Raw genomic sequence first — 24,377 nt, 5'->3', positions numbered from 1 at the left:
TGTTTCTCCTCTGTCCTAAGGCACTATCCCTGTGGGGCTCCTCAGTTTCCCTCAAAGTGAAGTTCACATGTGCCACATAGTCTACTTTTTAAAGTCAGACCATCCCGCCAAATTTGATGAAAATCTGTCTAGCCAGTTTTTCATAATTTGTTAATAAACAAACAGAAAAGTAATTTAATTTTTATAGATTATGCTGAGAGTGTAACCATCGGTCTTTGGGAATTTGGGAAGTAGTGAATGAAAGAGAAGGATCAAGGCCTGACAGGATTATTAACCCAGGTTGAAATTTGTGTGTCCTTATTCCCTTGGTGGCCTTGGGGAAGATTTGTCACCCTCCAGAGTCTCTGTTTCCTCATATTTAAATTATGGCTACCAATTCTTACCTTAAAGGGTTACTTTAAGAATTAAGTGAAATAACTTATGACAGGTTCATGGCAAATGGTACTACATAATAAATATTAACCCCCCGGTCCCTAAGGGAATGAAAGTTTCTTTGAAATATGACTACAGAGCCCTTTTTTTAAAAAAAAACAACAACAAAATTGTTTTATAGTTAAGGAAGGGGGAAGAAAAACATCTGTTTATGGTATCCTTTGGTGAAAGAACATTCATTTATATTCTAGGGCAATGATGTAGCCCTAATTCTCCAGACGCTTGAATGCATTTAGTTGGAAATGCATCATCATTTAGCCTCTCTGGAAGGGAGGAGGTTGCTGGTGAGCTCTTGGAGAAAGGGCCTCAGATCAACCATTTCTGAATTCTGATTTCACTTTACCACATGATTGAGTTCTGGGAGACTTGTTTGCTTCTTTTTTTTCTAATTGAAATAATAACGGTAATGTTTATTTCACTAAGAAGAAAGTTTATGCTTAAGAAATTATTTATAGGAAGTTTTAAATGTTATACCTAGACAACTCATATTTATGCATTTACACACACACTCGCTCACATGTACCTACCAATGAGAAGCACCCACTGCAATGGGAAACTGTGAGCTTTTATATTAGATTCAATTCAACAGACACATGGGCACTGGCTATAGGCAAGCGTTTCTTGTGCTTCTGAATGGAAAGAAGACAAATAAATAAATTGGACCCAATCCTTACCCTCAAGTCCTGGCCATAACACTGCTATTAAAAGTGGAATTTGAACTCAACACCACACATGATTTTAAAGCTCTCAGAAAGGTACTGGGTGAACAGCAAATGGAGTTGAACAGCTGCTGGCCCGTCAAATATCTTCTCTAGTTAAGCACTGCTGACAGGGACTGTTTAGTTCCCTCGGTTTGATTGTTCTTGGGAACCTGTCCAGGCTGTGAGGATGGTCCCTTGTTAAACTTCATTCTCTTCGTTCTGTATTGGGCTCCCTGCTGGTGGGACAAAACCTGAATGTTAGACCCTCCACGCTGTGTCTGTTTTTAATCCATACACTCTTCAGAAAAGAGAATAAATTAATCTGTCTAGATGTTTTAAGCAATGACACATTGGCAAGGTGTTATTCCACCAATACAAATGACAGGAATGTCAAGTTCATTTATGTATTTTTTCCATCAACTTTTCCAAGATTCAAAGGAAACATGACTCCTAAAAGTATAATGCTATTAAAATATAATCCTGTAAAATGTCAATATTTTACATTTCTTCCCTAAAGGCATTAGACTAGAAATAAAATATTTTTATAAGAAACATCTATTAAAGGTATAACTAGGTGCTAGGGGTGATATAGAGATACATAAAAGAATTACTGTAGTTGAATTGGTGAAAATTACTTTGTACTTATTATATTAGTTTGCCAGGGGGGCATGACAAAATTCTACAGGCTGGGTGGCTTAGAAAACAGAAATTTATTTTCTCACAGTTCTGGAGCCAGAAGTCCAAGACACGGTGTCAGCAGGCTGAACTTCTTCTGAGGCCTCTCTCCTTGGCTTGTAGATGGTTGCCTTCTCTCTGTGTCCTCATGTGGTCACCTCTAGGTCACCTAACTTTCTCTTCATATAAGGACACCAGTCCTACTGAATTAGAGTTCACCCGTATGACCTCATTTACCCGTAATTCTGTATTTAAAGGCTCTATCTTCAAATATAGTCACATTCAGAAGTACTCGGGGTCATGTCTTCTACATATGAATTTTGCAGGGCACACAATTCAGCCCACAATGGACACACAAGAGCAGATCTTTGGACTCACTTAGTCAAGGATGATATTGTTGATCCAACATGCTGGGACATCTTTACCCCTTGTTCATCCAGATTGACTACAAGGGGCTCCAGTGTTGTGTGGCTACATTCTGGTAATTCTGGTGATTATAGACAGAATTACAGTCAGATTGTGGTTCTTACCACTTTCTGCGCTACACTGTATCCCTTCCTTAGCCAAAGTAGATGTTTCAGAAGACAGTTGGAGTTTCTCCATAAGGAAGGAGCGGTAAAGCTGGAAAACCAAGGTTGTTCATTGAGAATATATGTCCATGGCAAGTGCATTTTATAGACTAAAGACCAAGGAAGGAGATGTGAAATTGCTCCATGTATACTCTTGATCAGTCAACAATGTCAGAGAATTTCGAAACAGTGGATTAAAATGTAGGCATTTTTGTATATGTACAAACCGAGGATCACCCGGTAGGAAAATTGAGCACCAGGCAGAGACAAGGCCTCCTTATTTCTTGTACCCACCCAAGTACCATGAGACTCATCCCTCCTTGGAACAAGTAGGGACCTGAGAGCCCATTCAGTTCAACCTATTTAATCTTACAGGCGAGAAAGTTAAAACCCCTGAAGGAGAAGTTTTCTCAAGGTTATAAACATGTAACACAGTCAAAGCTGCAATTAGGATTCACAGCTTTATACCAGTACACTTTTTACCACATCGCATTGCCTCATGCTCTGACACACTCTGGTCCCAATGGCTTTATTTCTAGAGATGTTTTGTCGTCTACCAGCTTACTGCCCCTATTGTGTATGTATGTGTGTGTATATATTTATATATATTTTAATACAGTACAGCACAACTATATATATTATAAAAATTGGGTACTGCCCTAATTATGTTACACATATTAAATATATTACAGCATAATACATAATGACATGTTACATAATATAATAATACAATTGTATTATATTGTGCATATGTATTGCATTGTACATATAGCGTCAACACTATGTCAGGTTCTGCCTGTGTCAGGGGCCGTCTCTCAGCACAGCGTCCGCTCTGACTCCTCATTAAGTTCCCACTATCCACCCCCACCGATCTCTTTTGCTGCTGCCCCTGTAGCTCTAAGAAAACCATGCTTGGCTCCTTGTCAAGGTCTTTTCTTGCTCATAATATTTTGCATCTGTTCTCCTCTTTGCTCTCTCTGTTTCCTCAGATTCTACAGATAATTTCATCCCTAAGCAATTCCCTATATGTGAACCCCCAAATTTTCCTAAATTTAAGTGTGTTCTCCTCGTGTTTCTATATTTTCCTGGGCTTCTGATCTGCACTTTTCCCTAGGGCTTTCTCTTCTTATATGTGTTCACTGTCCTGAAATCTTGCTGTGATACAGAAATCTGATTTGAGACAATTTTATAATAAATCACTTTTGCATACAGGAGGGAGTCAAGTCATTCTGGCCGAAGATACCCCTCCTTTAGGTTCTTTAATCCTGAGTGACATTTTCCAAGCAAAACTGAGTAACAATATACCTTAGTTTTACTTTTTCATACTTGCTAATTTTATTTCTTCCGTTTTCATTTAAAGCACTATTCCAGTTCCTCCTAACCCAATGGACTCAGCCCAACAATTATCCTCTGGGTCCTCTATCCTTTGGTTTCATTTAATAACCAAGTACAGGAGAGGCAATTGAGAAGTGAGAACATTAAGTCATTGGATCACTATAACACACAATCACTGCCAACTATAAATGCCTTAATAAATTTATGGTTTATATGTTTGAAAATTCAGCTGGTTCAATCCTGTATTTTACATAGACATTATTTTGTTTTAGTCATGCTGAAAGCTAAATTTGGTTTTAGTGCACGATATGTTATACTGAAACATTAGAATCACGAAACCAACCTCCAGAAGATCTCAGCACATGGATTTGGGGCAGACTTACTTCATTTAGCCCCAAAGTGGTAGTCTATCTAAATTTCTCATAAAAACCATGCAGACATTTGTTTTGGTCATTTTTCAAGAACTGAGTTTTGGCATAAAAAAGGCATTCTAAGAATAAAAAATTCAAGTGGCTATTAATAATACATATCACCCTAAACTTTCTTCTACCACTTTTATACTTTTCCACCAATTACGAGATGAGGCAAGATCCAGGCTCACGCTCAAAGTTAGTGGACAGAGCACAGAATTAGCACTACCGTCTGGGAGGCACTCTGACCAGGCAACTTTGCTTTGTTGTGCTTTGTTCGTCTGTAAAATCTTATGGATTATACTCTACTGGCTTGAAATTGAGTCAAAGGACTTTGTCTACATGGGAAAGTCTATGTTTACTACAGTGGGAAATGCTCACTACAATGAAACAGAAAGCAAAATGAGCCTGATTCATCTATTAATATTCATTTCTTTAAAATATTTGTTAAACATTGTAGAACTGCAGTTATATTTTCCCATGAAATTACCAAATAAACATGGAGGTGACATCTTGTGATGATTGAAAGTATGATCTCTATAGGCAGACCACCTGGGCAAGTCCTGCAATTTATTTGCTGATTAACTTCTGAGGGTATCAATTTTTTCATTTGTAAAACGGAGACAATCTTAATACTCTCTTTTTTGTTAGTGAGAGGATTAACTTAATTAATACATGGACAGTGCTTAGAACAGTTTCTGGAACATGGTAAGCACTATATATACACAAAATTAATTGATATAAGTAATTTAGTGGACGGTCTGACATTTAAGCTTTAAAGAAGAATCTTACCATCTTATTTTCTTATTACGTTAATATGAAGTTACTTACATATAGACTACAAATTATCCTTATATAGACTAAAATTAATTTAACAGATTAAAATAGTATATAATGGTCTAATATTGTACATCCAGCTTTCTCGATAACATAAAACATTTAAAACAAGGTGCAAATACTATACAGGTGGTTGTTTGGGGTTCTAGCACTTGGAGAGTTGGGTGGAGAAAGAAAAAGTCAAGGGGAATAAAGGCAATTAAGGACAGAGTTTGTTAGTAGCTACCGACAGTCTCCTGGGGTCTATTTACACAGCAACCTCAACTATGCCTCTTCAGTTTCTAGGGTATAGTAATTTCTCCAACCTGGATTTCATGAAATCAGTCACTGCAAGGAAATTCCATGGCATGACTGTTAGGAGCTGAGTCTACTGAATACAGCATCAGCCTTTTGGGAAATACATTTGGGAAAGATCCTGGTTTATAATATTAGAGAATCCACACACTGCATATTTATTATTTTAAAGTCTATCTCAGGGGGAAATTAAATCAAAGAGGACTTATTTTTATTAAATAAGATTATAGAATTTGTTGCTAATCAGGGGCCTTTAAAAACAGCCACAGGATTGAAGGTTCACTGTGAACATTTTTTTTTCATCTGCTTTACCAAGCACATGCATTTTGAACCACTCAAACAGGTCACAGCAATAAGATATTGAAGAATTCTCTCCTCCTTTATCAAAGATAGTTTTTACAAAAAGCAGTTATAATTTACTTTTCCAAAATGGATTTGGTGCTGAACATATTGAGGTATATTGTTGAAATTTTTACAACCAGAATATTCCGTAGATGCTGTGTAGTAATCAATTTGAAAACTTGTTTTTCAGGTAGTAAGGAGGTAATTGGTCTCTTCAAAATATTAAATCATTTTAATAACTTTAAAAAAAAGTTCTGGTCTGTGAATTCAAAAAGCCAACTACTTGCTCATTTAACATCATGTAGAACAAACACCTTAAAAAACTAATATGAATCATATTTTTTATTTAGAAGTATATCATCCTTATGTGTGACCCTCTTTGGATGTCTATTCAGTGCTTTACTCTTCTCTTGAAGCTAGCCAATTGCTAGACTTTGAGCATTTGAATATTTCTCTGCTACAATCTTTTCATTCATAAAACAATTATTTCTGTAACCTGTTTTATATAATAAATAATAAAGTTTACACATTGCTTTAAACCGTTCAAATGAAACAATTTCCTAAATACATATTGTTATCATAGGCTATCAGAATGAGGAGAGACGATGTAGGTCCTAATAGTGTTTCTGGGCTGTTTATTCAACATATTCTGTGTTCTGTTATTTTGTGTACATTGTTATTTCTAATTCCTCTGAGACAGAAAAATGATTTACATAAATAGAAAATGTGTTATAAATATTTATATATGTATATCCCTCTTTTTTCTTCTAAGGATGCTGGAATATGGTATCAGAAGGATGTGAGCAGACAAATTTGGAGGAGCTCAGATCAAGTAAAATAAATCTGCATTAAAAAGGCAGAGATTGAGAGCTATGGTAAAGAGCTGGGAAGATTTACAAACCATACCTGGCAAGGAAAAAGAGAGGAGAAAGATGATTTTGAAAAATATGGGAATCAAATATAGTAGAGAATTAAACATAAGCCCCTTCTTTCATTCCCCATACAATTTTTTTTAGATAATATATTTTATTTTTTAATTATAGTTGGCATACAATATTATATTAGTTTTAGGTGTACAGCATAGTGATTAGACATCCATATAACTCACAAAGTGATCACTCCAATAAATCTAGTACCCATCTGACACTGTTCATAGTTATTACAATATTATTGACTATATTGCTTATGCTATACTTTATATTTCCATGACTGTTTTGTAACTACTATTTTGTACTTCTTAATCCCTTCCTCCTTTATTACCTAACTCCCCAATGCCCCTCTTATCTGGTAGTCCATAAAATGAAAATCACTCTGCTAAAGTGATATGGTTGGAGCGGAGTCTTCACTGAGAATGTGAAGAAGTGCTGAGTTGGCACCTGGGCACAAAAAAATGGTGCATAGAAGGATGGCAGCATATGGACTATACTACCACACCTCTGAAGCTAAGTATTGTCCTGATATCATAAAACAATGTGGGCCTCAGGAAAACCACATGATGCTCTCAGAGTCAAGTAGCAGAATTGAGATTTGAACCAAGTTTCTTTCAGCTTCAAGGTCCATGTCCTCTATGCTGATTATTTTCTATCCGTTAAAAGACACTGTTCCCTACACTCAGCTCTTATTAATTCATCTTCTGTTCCCCAAAGCCTAACCGTGCCTGGCATATGGTAAATGTTCAGTGAAGGATTTGTCACTGATTATAGCTGCAAGTAATTCATGGTGGCACTAGACTGAGAGCTCCCTCACGGCAGGGCGGTCCTGCTGTTCCACTTCCCACTACATTCTCAGTACTTAGCCCAGGACCTGACATAGAAGAGCTGTCAAGAAAATGTGTGAAGAACGAGTTCTTGGATCACCAGTATCTAGCCAACAAAGTCTTTCAATTTTTAATGATTTTTTTTTTTGTGGTCCATTTTTGAGGTAATAACTTTCAAATGGAATAGTCTAGCATGGTGACTTTTCAGATTTTCAATAGTGTTACAACTATACTTAGGTTGCAAATATTTTCATCTGCAATCTATCTTTCTGTTTCTACAATTGGCATTTCATGATCCATCTAATGAATATCAATGGCTGAATTCTACAGTCGTGATTCCCATTAGCATATCCAACTTCAGGCTTTCTGAGAAAGATGAATTCGGCAATGGATTTAGAAGTCTTCACAATCCAGTTCTTTCAAAATACACCATTTTTTTCATGAAGATGACACTTCTAGATTAAGATGTGCAAGATTTTGCTGGACGCCTCATGGATCCTAACACTGGGCTCTTTCATTTGATTGCATGATTCATTTTAAAGAAAAGATTTCTAATTTCAGCCTGTGGCAAAGAGCCCTAGATATTGTCTCAGCATGGACACGTAGAACATAAATGCCATTTCCAGCATTGTGTAACACAATAGGCCATGAGTAGCTTGCTGAAAAATAAACTTTCCTAGGAGCAAAACATGAAATGAAATCTTTCAAAGTTTAAACTTAAGAGTTAGTTTTGTTTACCCTCGAGGAGTCAATATGATATATCCTATTATATTGATTCTCCTGCTCTCATAACACCATGTCTCACTTCTAATAGAACCTACCGAAGGTGTAATTTCACAATTATCTGTATGATGCTGTGATAAATGTCTACCTCTCCCCACAAGACTATCAGCTGCCTGACTCTGAACTGTCATTATTGGTTGGTTATTTTGTTCACTCCTGGGAAAAAAAGCTGAGCACAGGGCTTAAGGACACAAGGAATATTGTCGAATGGATAAAATGAATGACTTTACATTTATATGTGGACAGGATCTTTTTTCCCAGAAGAAATATGAAAGCAGTAGTTCTTCACTTTTCTCCAAATATAGTCCTGAAACAACAAAATCAAAATCAGAGGATACTTGATAGAAAGTAGAGATCTGGGCTCTAAATCAGAATCTCTGTGAACTGCAGCCTGACAATCTACCCTTTTAATAGAATATACTAAAATTTGAAAACCCACTACCACCTAGTTCTTTTATTTGATCGCATAGCACGTTTTATACAGAAACATTTTTATTTTAAATCTGTAATTTAGAGGCCTAAATGTTATTCAGCACCTATATATCGAAGACAAATGCCACCAGAGAAAGACAAGACTCCAGTCAACACTCACTGCACTGTAGACTTGCTTTTACAACATGTTACTTCTATTCGTCTATTTTACTTTAAGGTAGCATAAGTTTTAACAAAAAGCCGTGCTTGTGACTCTGGAATTCTCAGTCTTTGGGGACAGACATGTAATTCTTCCCATCATTCAAGAAGCACCTGGGACAAATTGTTCTGAGCCAAGAGTGTATGTTTGATGTGAAAAACACACCTCCAATTAATCATCTTGTCCCTAGCTGGAACAGTTTCCCCAGAATTGCTGCAAGCATGACTGAAGGCCCATTCTCACCTGTTTTCCAGGCACATAGGATTCATATAAATGGCTTACTAATTTTGTCACTGAGTTTCTTTTCCTAATATGGTGCATTTGTTTATTTTTGTCCAACAGTGAACTGGACAGTGCACAGTCTGACAAAATCAGGTAGCTGTAATGAGCAAAATGTTGACTCATTTTGTTAGGCATCTGGAGAGGGGGAAAGTGTTTCGTTCATTGAATTTGAATTATGAAAAGTGCGGGTGTTTCCAAAAAGAAAAATAACCAACTGCTTATAATTTGTGCTCCCGAGAATGCTGGTTAATAGCCACACCAAGTCAAATAACACCTTGTTCCCACTTGCTAGCAGTGAATTTCCAACAGAGATGACTTTACAAGGTAAATCTAATGTAGCCTTCCATTCTCATATACCTGTTTTGGTAAATTTCAAGATCATATCTGCTTTTTTGAAAAGGTTGTTTTCATCCATCATGTTCTCCCTTTTTTAAATACTAAAACATTGTTTGTCCTTTCTTCTCAGATCTTAAATGAAGCAATTGATTACTATTAAATGGAAAAACTCTTTACACTTTAATAAATTCTTTATCTTAAAGTATCATGTTGTGTTTTATATTTCAAAAGTGGTCATAAAAATTAACCTTGAAGTCAAATCCATCTGAACATCTGTTGTACTTAGGGTAGGCTTAAACGTTGCCATTCATCTTGGCATTTTAAAAAGGGTAACCTTTTGTAAAATCTATAGTTCCGAAGTACGTCTCACCATTATCTGTTGAGCCTATTGGAATTTTCTAAAAGTGTCTTTCGAGGTAACTTTTCTGAAGACTCTAGCAAGAGCCTTCCTTGTAGGAGACAGAGTCTTCATGGAATTGTCCAGTTTTCCACCCCCACAAATACTTGGAACGAGAAATCTCTCTTTTCTGGAAGTATTGTACATAGTATGGGCAGCAGCCATAGATAACGCTTTTCTGAAAGTGTGGACAGAGCCTTAGTTATGTTAATACATCTCTGCCTCCCAATCAAATGTGAAACTTGGCAAAAGGAACTTTGCTGGAATGAAGACATTGTCCGGTATGACTAGGCTAAAGGAACCGGCTGTAACAGCTAAATTACCAAGTACCAGATAGATGGTAGTCACTGTCTAAAACCAAGGAGACATCTGTAGGTAGATAGTTAATCCCTCTTTGAAAGAATGAAATGATTGGGTCAAATGTCCACTTCTTTTTTAATGGAATAAAGGAAAAAGTACTTAGAATTTATGCTACCGATGTGAAATAAAAAACCCCCATATAAACATCGAAATGATTTAGTACTTTTTCCTCATGACTTTAGATTCAAAGGCAAGGACACAACCTTAAAATGTTGAGATAATAGACCTAAATTAGTATTTCACAGCTGTACAAAAACCCAAAGTGAACCAATACTTTTTATTGTATTGTCACCTGCAGCCAATACAAAGTATGTACTAATCCCTTTACCTCCAAAAAGCACTTTGTGAGTTTCCTGCCCAGACCTTCATCCCTGGTGACAACTTGCTAGACCACAAATTCTCCAAATGTGAGCCCTATACGAGCAGCATCAGCCTCTCCTGAGAACTTGCCAGGAATATAAAATTTCCAGCCTCATCCTACTGTCTGAACCACAAACTGGGGGGTAAGGCTCAGCAATCTGTGTTAAAGGACCCCTTCAGTTGATTCTGATATTCACTAAAACTTAAGAACTATGGTGCTAGGCTATGTGTTGCTCTCACCTTAATTACAATTTATGTCACTTGCATTTATAATTTCTCATTCTGCAAGCAGCATAGGAGAAAGGAGTCTACTTCCTTGGTGATCAGGAGAGAGCCTCACAATTCAACCACTTTTGGATTTAAGGGTTGCAAAATGTAAACGTTCTAATGTTTCTCCCTCCTCATTTTCTTAATTTCTCCACAAGATTTTGATGCCATGTGCGTACTTTCCTGAATTTACAGATGTCACAATTCTACATTTCATAACCAGCCCTGATAATTTCCTTTCTTTCAATTCAACAAGATTTTATATACTTTTTTCCAGTAGTTCCCAAGTAACAAATTTTTAGACTGATATTCTTATTATGATCTCTAAACTTTCTTTTCATCAACCCACTCATTTGTTTCATTAAACACTTATTTACAGCAATAGTTCTCAATTTTAGCATCACATTAAAACCACCTAGGGGAGCTTATAAAAGAAATCCTAATTCCTAGAATGTACTCCAGACCAATTAAATAAAAATATTTGGAGATAAGATCCAGGCATCAGTATTATTATTATTATTATTATTATTATTATTATTTTAATTTAGAGCTCTTAAGCAATTGTAATGTTCAGTCAGCTTTCAGAACCATTGTATTATAGTGTGTGTGTGTGTGTGTGTGTGTGTGTGTGTGTGTGTGTGTGTATCTCCTATTTTAACATCTTTATTAATATTGGGAATTCAGTTCAGGACATAGTTACATAAATACCTATGTATCAAATACTCTTTTTAATCCATTAAAACATAAAAAATCCATACACTCATTCAGGAAAGAAAATGACTAAATAAAATGATTTTTCTTGGAGTTTAACATGGACAAACTTGACAATGTCTTATCTTGATACTGGTAGCCTACTAAAAATATATTTTTTTTTAGTGAAGCTCCTTATTAAAAGAGGAGAAATGAAAATTCATTAATAGAAAGGAAATTTGGGATCCTCTTATTATATTTGCAACTTGTTTCTGATGCAGAGTAGCTTCAAAGGCAGGTCTCAGAAAGCTGAGTGCTCCGATGTGAGTACAGTCCTCCCAAAGAATGTGAAAGAAAATAAGTAGCAATAAGTTGTGAGATTAGAATCTTGAATTTTGAAGTAGAAAGCAGCCGCTTATCTAAGAGTTGACAGATATCCTTTGCGACATTTCTACTAAGGCTTCAGTCACTTTTAAGATGCATTTAAAAAAAATATAATGGAAAAGAGCTTTCATTTCTACCAAAGCATTTACACTGCATAAAAATCACGGTAATCATACCCAAAGGAACTCAAATATATAAAATGTGGAAACTTCATATAGGGAGGAAGAAGAAAACGGAAGCACAGTCACGTTTTTCTCAGAAGAGCAAATCTAACTCCAGTGGATTGATATTAAGAAACTGATATGTTCAAAAGAAATGAAGGAACACAAAGCACTTTTATAGAATTATGAAATGTATGCCTATTGAGCACACAGGTACTCTCATGATTATATCATTTTTTTTTGTGGTACAAAGGAGAAATATTAAGAATCTCAGAGTCACTCCCTTTCCCCTTTAATTTCACTGTCTAGTTCAGGAGTCAGCAAGGATTTCCTGTGAAGAGGCAAATAGTAAATATTTTCTGCTTTGCAGATCACACAGTCTGAGTTGATATCATACAACTCTGCCACTGTAATACAAACATAGTCACAGACAGTATGGAAACAGAAGCGTGTGACTGTGTTCCAGTAAAAGATGTTTTACAAAAACAGGCAGCTGGTGAGGTCTGGCTCATAGGGTCTACTGACCCTGGTCTGGTGCCTCATATCTATGCAGGACAACTACAACTCATTGACCTTGACAGTTCCCACCTCCACCCACCCTTACGTGTTGAAATGACCTTGAGTTCTGTCAAAAGCCCTCGAATCTTTTCATACTATGCATTCTTCCAAGATAATCTCATCCGTTTTACCTTTTATGCTCATGACTCTAAAATCATGATCTCTAGCCTAAACCCGTATCTTGAGATCCAGGCTCTTATGGCCTGAAGGCTCATTCATAGAGCCAAATGCCTCCTTTGTGTATCCGCTGAAATGCTCCATTGGCAGCTCAAATTCAACACTAAAATAACTGTCTTCACCTTTGCACTTGCTCCTCCTTTTAGACTTTCTGTATAAAGAATGGCACTGCTATCTACTCAGTTATCCAAGTTGAAGACCTGGGAATTAGAGGCAATCCACATGTCCATGGTGAGGTAAAATGTGACAGATGGGTACTATAGACTACTTTTTGATGCTATGCAATATCAAGACCCATGCACTACAGCTACATATATCAATAAGGAGAGATCTCGAAAATACAGTATTTAATGCTGGAGGTAAGAAACCAAACACGTTCTGTGATGTAGTGCTATTTATGTAATTTAAAATTCATTCAATAATAAAAAACTACTATATATTTTTCAAAGATAGATAAAAACCTTGGTTCATAAACCAAACACACTAAATTGAGGACTTCTGGAATGGGGGTTGGAGAAAAAAAGAAAAATAATATCAATAAACCAAGAGAAGAAACTTGCCAGACCAACGATGACCGTAAGCCATCAGGATGAACTCAACTCTCTATATTTAAGAAAAGTGTTTTAAAATAAAAAGATGTAATAAAAAGGCTGCAAATCATACATGCCATTAAAATAGGTAAAGCAAATAACTGCATTGAGAATATGTTTGAAAGTTTTGACCAAACTGAGTTTACATAATAATGAAAATTTTAACTATTTAGATCTTGATAACTGTCAGTTACATGGCATAAATTTTAGTTCATCTCATTAATAACTAAATTATTTCACCACAAATGGAATTTTCTAGAGTTTACTAAAGAAGCCTGGTGTCAGCCTGCTTCTCGATATGAATTTCTTTAAATTTACTTCTGTATTGAGGTGTCCAGATGTGGTATGGCATATCAAAACACACATCACATCCAACAATGCATTGTTCAACCAGACATGACACCATGACTTCATTGCATAAGGCTTCTTTAGATATATCACATACATTTATAAGCAGAAAATTGAGAGCGTTAATTTGTTGGTTTCAAATTGGAAAATTGTTGTTTAAACAAAATATAGATATATTACTTTTTATTTTCTACAAGAATAATTCAGAGTAAAAGCGCCACTGTTTGCTGCTAAAGGAAGCATAAGCCAACTGAAAGATGATTAAGCTGGCCAATCTGTAGTGTGCACCTTAGTGATATTTTTGTGTATTTTTTTAAATGATATAAACTCTTGAAAACTAATTAGGTACTAAGTCTTTCTGATTAAAATTGAATATATTGGATGCAAGAACAAGCCACAACTTTTATTATTTCAAACAAGAAAAACAGCAAAATTGTTTTATTTTTTAATTTTATTTGAGAAATATTGAAGAAACCTTTTAATTCTTTGCTAAACTTTTCACTTCTCTATTGGTCACAGTGGCATCATATAGAAAGATAAAACTAAACGTAGATTCTCTCCCTGGCCCTTCAAAATCACTTTAACTCTGTTTCTCTTAAACCAATAAGCGTATGCAAACCCAATGTCAGAATCATCCTTGGGAAAAACTGTAATGTGGACAAAGGCTGTTTCAAAACTGTTGCATGTTCCCTGTCCCATTCTCTTTTTTACTTTCTTGCCTACCACCCCACAAGGTCCTCAAGCTGTTCTTCACTTCTGCCACCTATATCAGGCATGCTTCCCTCCTATCTTGCATTCAGAATATTCCTGTGCCCTGTCTCAACAGACAGCATGTGCGAAAGTGATTTACAACCTGCAAGTCACATATGCCTTTTGCATTATCTACAGTAATCAAAATTAAGTAGGCTAAAGCAAATGCTATTTATTTTAAACAATAGAGAATTTAATTTGAGTAGGTGAGAATGCATTATTGATAATAAATCCTCTGTTTGTTTGTTTTTTTTTAATTTCCAGGTAAGTTAGCAAAGAATTGATAACAAGCTGATGTGTTATTGCCTTTCTCAGCAAAGTCTGGATTTTCATAGAAGGCATGATATTCAAACCCTGTGAAATTTAAAAATGTCGATGTCTAAAGGTAAAATTCCAGAACCTGAGCAGGTATGAAAGATACTTTTGGCTGGGAGGGAAGGGCTAGAGTAGAGCTCATCTTGGAAACACCATCTAAGACAGCCACATGCCACACGGTACTGGCTGTCACTCAGCTCAGCCCACGTTCTATAAATATTGGCCTAGCATTTGAGAAAAAGGTCTAAAAATAAATGGTAATTTATATAGTTAAATTCTAATTTTAAGTCTGTTGACAAGTTTCTATAACTCTATATCCTACTTTGAACAGTCAACATTTTGTCTTAAATTCCTGACTTGTCAGATTTTATAATCTCAATGGACATAGATGATATTACAATGACTATTTAAATGAATCTGAATGTATATTTTACATCTTTAACTAGACTTTGTTACTGTTGCTTTAGTTTTGCTGTTCTTTAATGATGAGTCTAAAATTATTCATGTTTTGAAATCTTATTGAAAATGGCAAACTATGAATGATTGGCCTTTATCCAAACTTTTGGAACAATTACACGTGTTGACTCACTGGGGTCTTGTTACATCCAGTCTGGATTTCAAACTATAAATTCAAGCCAATTTCCTCAACTTAAAGTGCTATGTCACCATATTTGGGCAAGGACTGCAGTGGTTCTATTATAAACTTCTACACTGGGTCCATACATTGAAAGGTAAAAGTTGAAGCATTTTTTTTTTTATCTATACAAAATTAAATCACTATGTTATGGATGGTACACTTTAAAGAAACAAGTTCGTTTTAATGTAATCATATATTAGAGTTAGAGGACTTTTAAAAAATGATATTAAAATCTTTATGTTGCTTTTCCTCACCCCTATCCCTAATTGATGCTCTTGGTAGAATACCCCAAGATCTCCACTGGACCTTAGATGAAAGGTGGGCATATTTTTGTTTATATCAAGTTGGTGAGTAAAACAATTCTATCTCTATGTATCCCTTTTAATATTTGAGTCTTGACTCTTAGGGCAGATGTACAGGCTCAAAATGAAGTTGTTTTTTTTCTCAGAAGTCAGAGGAAGCACAGAAGCTAAGTACCTTTGAAGTCCTTAATTTGGCGATACACTCCCTTGGACTTTCTCTGATATGATTCCAGTATAAACATTTTCTCAGTCATTTATTCAGTAAATATTTATTGAGTTCCTTCAATGCGTCAGGCATTGAACTGGGTGTTGAGGATACTATCAGAAATAAGAGAAATACTTTCCCTATCCTCACGGAGCTTATAGTCTAGTGTCAGAGACTAACGCTAAACAATTACATAAATATACATTTAAATTGTGATAAGGGTGATAAAGGTGGAAGGGGGAATAAAGTACTATTAGAGCACATTATATGGTTTGGAGAATCAGGAAAGAAACTGAATCAAAGCTGAAGCTTAGTGAGTGAGGGAGGAGTGTATCAGGCAGAGCATGTTCAAAAGTTTGAGTCAGAAATTGTTTTGAGCTTTCCAGGGACTGAAAGAAGGCCACGGGGGTGAGTGAGTGATGGAGAGAATAGGAGAAATTGATGCTGATGATGTAAGCAGAAGTTGGTTATTCAGGACTTCACAGATCATATTTGAGATTTACATCTTTATCCCAAGACCATGTGGAAACGATGAAGAGTTTTAAAGAGGAGACATGACCAAATCTTTATTTTATGATCTGGCTGCTATGTAAGAGAATGAACTGGAAAGGGTCAAAGAGAATACCAGTTAATATATTAATGCAATAAACCAGGTAGGAGATAAAGGTAGCTAGGACTAAGGGATTACAAAGGAGAGTGAATGGATGTGAAATATATTTAGGAGCCCGAAGAGTTCATAGGGCTTCGATGGGAGTAGAAGGGAAGCAAATGAGAAGAAAGTACCAAAGGTGACTCTGACTCTCGAGTGAACAACAGCATGAAGAGCTGTTCTCTTTACTAAACTTTGATGGAAATTTGATGGGGGAAATAAAGAAAGTTAATTTCAGTATTGAACATTTGCTTTCTGAAAAGCATCTTAAACATCAGGAAGGTAGATCAGGTAAGAAGCTTGATATGGACTTAAATATGGACTTAAATATGGACTTAAAATATGGACTTAAAATTCACAAAAAGGTCTGAGCTAGAGAGTCACATTTAGGAGTCACTCATTTGATCATTTGGGACTTATAGGGGATAATTTAAAAAGCTAATTTATTGCTGTCCTCCACTGTTCCTGTAAAACATATTCAGTGAAGGAAGTTCTTCCCCATCAGTTGATGAAAACATAAACAAGTACCATTTTAAGATGACTTTGTGCTTTTGTAGGCCTAAAAGATGTTTGACCTTGGCCACTTTTGTAGGGTCTCTCAAGAGCCCTCATTACTGGGAATTTGCTCTCCCTGGGTTATCAGTTCCTTCTTCTATGGCCCTTTAGGAGTCAAGCAGACCCCCTCCACATGGTCCTTTGGGCCAGGATCTAAAACATGTCCGTGCTGTTCTCTCTTGTGAATTACCTACCTCTGGCCCATGGGTGGTTTAGGTCAGGCTGCCATACAAAATACCATAGATTGGATGGCTTACACAACAAACTTATAAAGCTGCCAAGACAGATAAGGGTGGTGGTGGTCCAAAGCTGGCTCACACCAGGTCGTAAAAGCTGATTATACACAGTTCTTCCCAATATTGCGTTCAGTAATTTCAAGTTGGTATATTGAAATCAGTCATTGTGCAAGTATTTACACCCATAGAAATTGCCAAACATTGAACATTTACTAGCTTACCACTGTTTAGAGGAACCAGTAACGGATGGTGAGACCTGCAGACAAGCAACAGTGGGAAGCCATAATCACCTCCGGGCAAGGCAAGGCAATTTGTTACCAGAACTGGAGTGGAGGCATGGTGAAGAGACTATCAAGAACCATCTTAATAAAAGAGCTCAGTCACTTTCAGAAAATGCAGCTCAGAGAAGAAGGGAGTAGAAAAAATAACATAACTTCTTTTCATGTACCCCGTCTGCCATGCTTCCTATCAGCTAAACACAACCAGAAGCTAAAGTCCAGGCAAACAGAAATTAACCAGCACACTATTTACATATCTATTCAGAAGGAATGAAGTACACATGTATAACATGCATTAAAATGAAATACCATGCAGACATAAAAAGGCAGGTTTCTGTGTAATGACATAAAGCTCCTCTAATATATTACTAAATGATAAAAAGTAAGTTATAGTTAGGTACATATTTTTATTCTATTTTTTCTAAAAATATGTAAAAATATATTTTCTTTTTTTCATTAGATCAAACAAAATATTTAGAAAGATATATATGCCAAACTAGGTTTAACCAAAAATAGGTTTAACCAAAGGGAAATGGGACTGCACTTTCAACTTTACAGATTTCAACTGTGTTTAAATTTATGAACATGCATTATATTTATAATATATTTTTTAACAAAATGGTTTGTTAGTGTCTCCTTTTTCTTCTCAACAAATGCATATGATGTCAGCATTGGCAATGCTTTCATGTGTGTCATCTAAAATGAGTGTATTTTTCCTTCAGCTATACACCTGAGAAATTTTCAAATTGTTCTGTGGAACATGGAGGCATCTACACATCTCTTTGATATTTGAAAATCAGTGTGAACCTGGAAGAAATGATTATCAGCCAAGGGGTGTGGGTCAGCTCTCATAGGAACATTCTATGGGAATTAACATGCAAATTTTCAATGAAGAGGAAGAGGTATTCCTAGTGTTATGCCTCAGATCTAAGCATGTTGAACTGCAGCTATTGGCTTTAAATTCTCAAGTACCGCTATATGTTTCTATGCATTAATTTTATTTTCATCTAGAAAAATTAGGAAAACACAATAGAATTTGGTGATATCCCAGTAAACCATCCCTGAAATTTTTTTGCAACATGTTTAGAAAATTAAACATTTTGAAAAATGATTCCCCAAGATACAAAATTATTTTACTGCCTAAAACAAATGAATCCTTTATTTCTGATATTGAATGCACATAAATTATCCCCAGTGGGGCTCTTTTTGGAATAAAGCTTGATTTTTTTTTTTCCATAGGAAGGAAGTCCCATGTACTATTTATTAGATATATAAGCAAAAAAAAAAAAAAATTAGTCTTTTTAAAGCCAACAATCCTTGCAAGCTTAAATATATTTAGATTTCTGGAATGGCTGAATTATAACCAACATGGAAAATAAAATATCACTAAAACATTCTCTTGATCGAAATACACACTCCACCCTTTAGCCACTTCCTCATGCAAGCATGTGGACATAAAACTATTTACCCTCCCTTGTCTGCTTGTTACTTGTCAACTAGTCACCATACCTCATTAGAGGAATCCAGATCTAGTTTGCCCAAACATGTCAATGAAATGTATTGTTAACAGATGCTGTGGGCACCTATGATAATTTAATTATCAACCTATCATCTAGAAGGATCATGAAGATGAAATAGTCTCTTCAGAGATTTGTTGTTGTAATGCTACATAATGCAAAGCAACTATAAAACACATCTGCTGAATAAATCAGACCAGATGAAAGTAAAACCTATTATGAACATTAAAAAAAATTGAGGAGAAATAGAATAAAAATGGTGCTGAAAAAGAGAATAAAATTCCCTCAATTTTATACTGTTAATGGTAACAATAAAAAACACTAAATCTTGGAGTAAGAGTGACTTCACCAGTTTAGTAACTTCTAAAAATTTCTGTTCTTACCTTAACATTAAATGATTGTCAATGCAAACATCTCTTGAGGCCTGACATTGGTTAAAACACGATTGCTTATTCAAGGGTGAGAAAAGGTGACTGGGCATAAGGCATATTTATAATAAATATACTTTCTAAAAAGCATATTTCAGGAAAGCATAGTCAGGAAATCTATGAGGTCCTCAGACTGATGGTTTTGGTGTTCTCATCTCAAAAGATGATATTATGATATTCTGTGCTTACACTCCCTGATGAAATGACATATTATCTAGTCACTTAATTTTTAAAAATATTTTAACCTAGGCATTTTTCTTCATGGATTGTTGTATTAAGTCAATTATCTTAATAAAATTGCTTGTTAGGGCCTCTATAAAACAAAACTGATGGGATTTGCCAACATTGACTAACCAAGGAAATAAACAGCAGCTCTTTTCTTTAAAATGAATAGTGGTATTAACAAAATCAGTGTAGTTAATCCCTGAGAAGCATAAAGAGTTATTCTGGACTAGATTAAATGCTACTACAAGGCATTCTTCCAGCAAAGAGAGAGATAAGTGTCATCTCTTTGAAGGAAGGGAAAGTTTGTCTAACAACATGAATTGCCAAGGAATAATTCTTACTCCAAATACTTTTTACACAAAATGGTGACTCATAGATCTGGGAGTAAGAAAAAGGAAAAGTTCGGAGAAGCTAAACAGACTTCACCTTTTACATGTTTCTGAGCTGAAGCGGTAAGCATGACACATTTTCCTAGCTGGGTATTTGATTCCATGAAAGATACTTTTGTTTTATGAGCATAAGAAATGAGTGTGTGTGTGTGTGTGTGTGTGTGTGTGAGAGAGAGAGAGAGAGAGAGAGAGAGAGAGAGAGAGAAAGGATATTTTATTACTAATAGATAACTACAATATATAAAAATATAAATTATCTTTAACAAAGATGTCTATGATTTTAATGAGAAATAGAATGCTCATTTAGAATTGTAATCATTTTTCTTACAATCATTAATGACATACCATAAATATACAAATCATCTCTTTCCAATTGCTAAGGCCAAAAAGGATTCTCTTAAAGCTCCATTTCCATTGAACCACAACCCAGGAATTATAGTCTTTAGTTGATGCTGAAAATACAATAATTCCAAGTGAGATATAGATCTTTGTATAGGTAAGTGATGCTTCATTAGGCATCCCAATAAATTGAAGGTGAATGAATTTCTTACTGTTTTTCTTTCCTTGCTTTTTACTCCCACTACCCAGAGCCATAGTGGGAATTATGTCTTCCTCCACTCCAATGAGTTCACATTTGCATACCTAGGCTTTTTAGATTCACCCTATGCACCTCTGAGTCATCAATCAGATAGGCATCTAGAGAAGTGACATCTTGATTTTTAAAAACAAGGTTTGTGAGAACTAAATGGCTGAAAATAGGATTTGTTTTAAAATTCTGGCACATCGAACAATGGAATAACATTCAATCATTTAAAATGTTGAGTATACCTTTTAATGACGTGGAAATAATCTATGACAGTAATAGGTGGGAGGGGGAAAGCAGTTATCAAATACTATGCATAAAAAGTATTTAAATAAATTTAAATAGAAACACATACATATGTACCATGTTATCATTAATTAGAATATATCTGGAAAGTTGTAACAAATTAATGATGATTGTCTCTCGGTGAGATTAATAGTAATTTTTATCTTTTTGGAGGAGAGTACATGTAACTTATGGAAGTAGATTTTTTACTTATTTTAGTCCTACTTTTATTCATTTTTTTTGTGTGTAGAAATTACAAATTTGGTAACAAGATTTTACGTAGTCTTCCCTGTGATAGGATATTAATAGCCATTATATCAATCTGGTGGTAAAGCCTTCTTTTTGACTCCCTAGTCCGATTGCTCCTTCTTCAGAAAGGTTGTTACATAGGCATTTACTCATCATGTAGTAAGTGAGGAAAAAGGGTCAAAAATAAATATCGCGATCACAGCTTCATCCTTTCAATTAGATTCGCAATCTTTCATCTTTCATCCCTCCCTGTCAAAAACAGTGTCCATATGTGATTCTGATAATCAGAAGGAACTGGAACTAAATATTCTCCTAGAGAATTTCCAGGGAGAAGCAACACATATTGACATATATACTAACTAACTGACTAACCTGTATACTAACTGTATATTGTAATATAGTCCAAGTGCAGGATCTATGGATCAGAGATTTTAAGTAATGTGCCTAAGGTCACAAAGCTACATGGCAGATCTTGGATTCAAACCCAAGTCTAATTGACTGAAAATCCTATACCTTTCCTCTAATAGGTAGCAATCTCCCTAAAATATTTCTTGAATACCTACTTCATGTCAAACACTTAACATACACTCATTTTATCAAGATAAGTTTGATAGGTAGTTATTGTTATCCTCAGTTTACAAATGAAGTAACTTGTGTTCAGAGAGTTTAAAAAATTTCCCCAAAGCTACATTAGTGCTGCAAGATTTATCCATATTTTAACACTTCAAAGCCAAGCTTTTCCTACTACACCACTGTATTGGTTTGCTAGGGCAGCCCTAACAAAATACCACAGACTGGGTGGCTTAAGCGACAGAAATTAGCTTCCTCACAGTTCTAGAGGCTGGAAGTTTAACATAAACATGTTGGCAGGTTTGGTTTCTCCTGAAGTCTCTCTCATTGGCTTATAAATGGCAGTCTTCTCTCTGTGTCTGTGTGGTCTTTCCCTGTGAGCACATTCTAGTGTCTCTCTGTGTGTTCAAATTTCCTATTCTTATGACACACATCTGAATAGATAAGTGCCCAAGCATATGACCTTAATTACCTCTTTAAAGGCCCTATCTCCAAATCCAGTCACATTCTGAGGTACTAGGGGTTAGGACTTAAATATATGAATGTGAGAGCAAGGATACAATTCAGCCCATAACAATTGCCCGAGAAGGTTACATACAGATCTTCTTCAGACTCTTCAGTTCGGGTTTTCACCTGTTCCCTGGACTGTAAACTTCTTAATCTATATGTGCACATAATTCTAACATGCTTTCTATTACATATAAAAGTTTAGAAATACACTCATTGTTGAAAGAGTGAATATAGGACTGCACTATAGGCAAGAGAATAGAATATTTAACAGAGGACTGTATAACTACATAGAAGAGGAAGAAGTTATATCCATCCTTACAATGGTTTATTGTTTTAGCTTCTAGAAGGAATGGCAGAAATACAAGGGCCAATCCTTGCCCTGTGTGGTAGATAACTCAAATTATGCCCCAGGGTTAGGTGGGTGATGCATTAGGGGATGTTCATGGCCCTCAGACATACCATCTCCTCACATCCTGTGGAGAAAATCAGCTGAATGAGTCAGCGACTAAGTTAAGAATATTCTGGAATGAATAACAGATTCAACATGTAAAAAATGAGAATCATTTTTCACTCTGAACCAGTGGATTCTAAAGATATGATTCATTCAAGATAAAGCCAAATCCTCCACCTACATACTTTTTGAGCCATTAAGGGAAAATATAGAAACATACATACACTTTTAGGGCATTTCTCTCTTTATATTTTCAGCAAATATAGAAAGAACTGAGGAATTCAACTCAGGAGAGGGGTCAGGGAGAAAGAGAGAGGTTCAGATATACAAATACATACATATCACAAAACAAGGTATACAGCTATTCAATCTTCAATGCATTCAGATAGTATAAACCCACAATTAATTAAGAAACCTTTGAAATTTAAACTATCAACACTGCTTCACTTCATAAGACATTTTCTTCATTCTTGTTCCCTTTGTTCAGTGTAGACTTCATTTAAGATATCAATTACTAAGTCTTGTAAAACCAAGAGGAATGTCAACAACATCATGTGGCTAACAAAACAGCATGTTTTAGCCTTGGATTCCAAGGTCTCCTTATTCTCTTGCATGTGCATTTTTGATTCCTGTTTCAGGGACCAACACTGAAAAAAGAACCCTGTGGTTGGCTTAATGCCTCCAGGATCTTATCAGCTGATGAGCTGGAGCCAAAGCCCAATCATAAAACCCTCAAACAGGGTACCCTAACCAGCTGGGGCATGGGTTCCCTGTCCACTGCCAGCCTTAACGGTGGTTACAGAAACTCGGAGGGAAGAGGCTTCAGCCAGGTCATCAGGGTCAACAAATTGCATATTTAGCATGGCTGCCTGAAGTATAAACTTTTAACTGTAGTGCTAAATTACATTTTTCTCTGAGTCATATATTCAGTTACATTGTTTCTCTAGGTTTCCTTGACCTTGTAAAATTTAAGGGATACATTATATGAGGGGGAAGGAAAGAAGGGGGGGAATAACCCCAAATTGAAAATTCCTACATATCTCTTTGGAACTAGAATGAAGATAGTGCACAAAACAACAGCATATAAGTATCATCTTAAGAAGAAAAATTATAAAGCTTATTCTGGAGTTTGTCATTTGCATCATCAGCTTCTCCTTTCTGCTTCTTCTTCCTCCCCTGCCATTCTTTGGCTTCCTTTACTGTTTTATAACTTATTGTTATAACAGTAAGTGACTTACTGTTTTATAACTTTCCCACCATTTTTTAGTTCAACAGCTTTCCATAATACCCACTGAGGTATTAATATAACCCTTGGCTCCTATTCAGGTTACCGCCTTCCAAAGTCACTCCAGTTCTGGGTCATGTCAGTTTCTCCCATATTCCATTCTCATCCATGGAAAAATAATCACTTTCCTGTTGAACGCTGGACATGTTACAGACATGAATTCTCAGTCTGTAACCAATTGTTCAAAATTCAGACATAAACATGCATCAACTGTTTTCTATATGGGCCTCTCCCCACCCACTTGCTGCTTTACATAGCCTTGCAAAAGCTGAAGGTTTTACAT

The 24,377-nt window shown here is 35.7% G+C and overlaps 1 long non-coding RNA gene across 2 annotated transcripts in view; it reads right to left on the bottom strand.

Annotated features, from left to right (window-relative positions):
- LOC120587621 (uncharacterized) overlaps positions 1-24,377 on the bottom strand; it is a 163,652-nt gene that overhangs the window by 74,616 nt on the left and 64,659 nt on the right. The window contains exon 3 of one of the 2 annotated variants that reach the window (XR_005649045.1): positions 6,730-8,441. The exons of the other annotated variant lie outside the window; for it this stretch is intronic. This is a non-coding gene — a long non-coding RNA (uncharacterized LOC120587621). Of the gene's footprint in view, positions 1-6,729; positions 8,442-24,377 lie in introns of those variants that run through there. 2 annotated transcript variants of the gene reach the window in all.

The sequence above is a fragment of the Pteropus medius genome, unplaced genomic scaffold (genome assembly GCF_902729225.1).
Source record: "Pteropus medius unplaced genomic scaffold, Ma_sr-lr_union100, whole genome shotgun sequence".
In the NCBI taxonomy this organism is placed as follows: domain Eukaryota; kingdom Metazoa; phylum Chordata; class Mammalia; order Chiroptera; family Pteropodidae; genus Pteropus; species Pteropus medius.
Note: the sequence above shows the minus strand (reverse complement) of the source record. Positions and strands in the feature narration are given on the sequence as shown.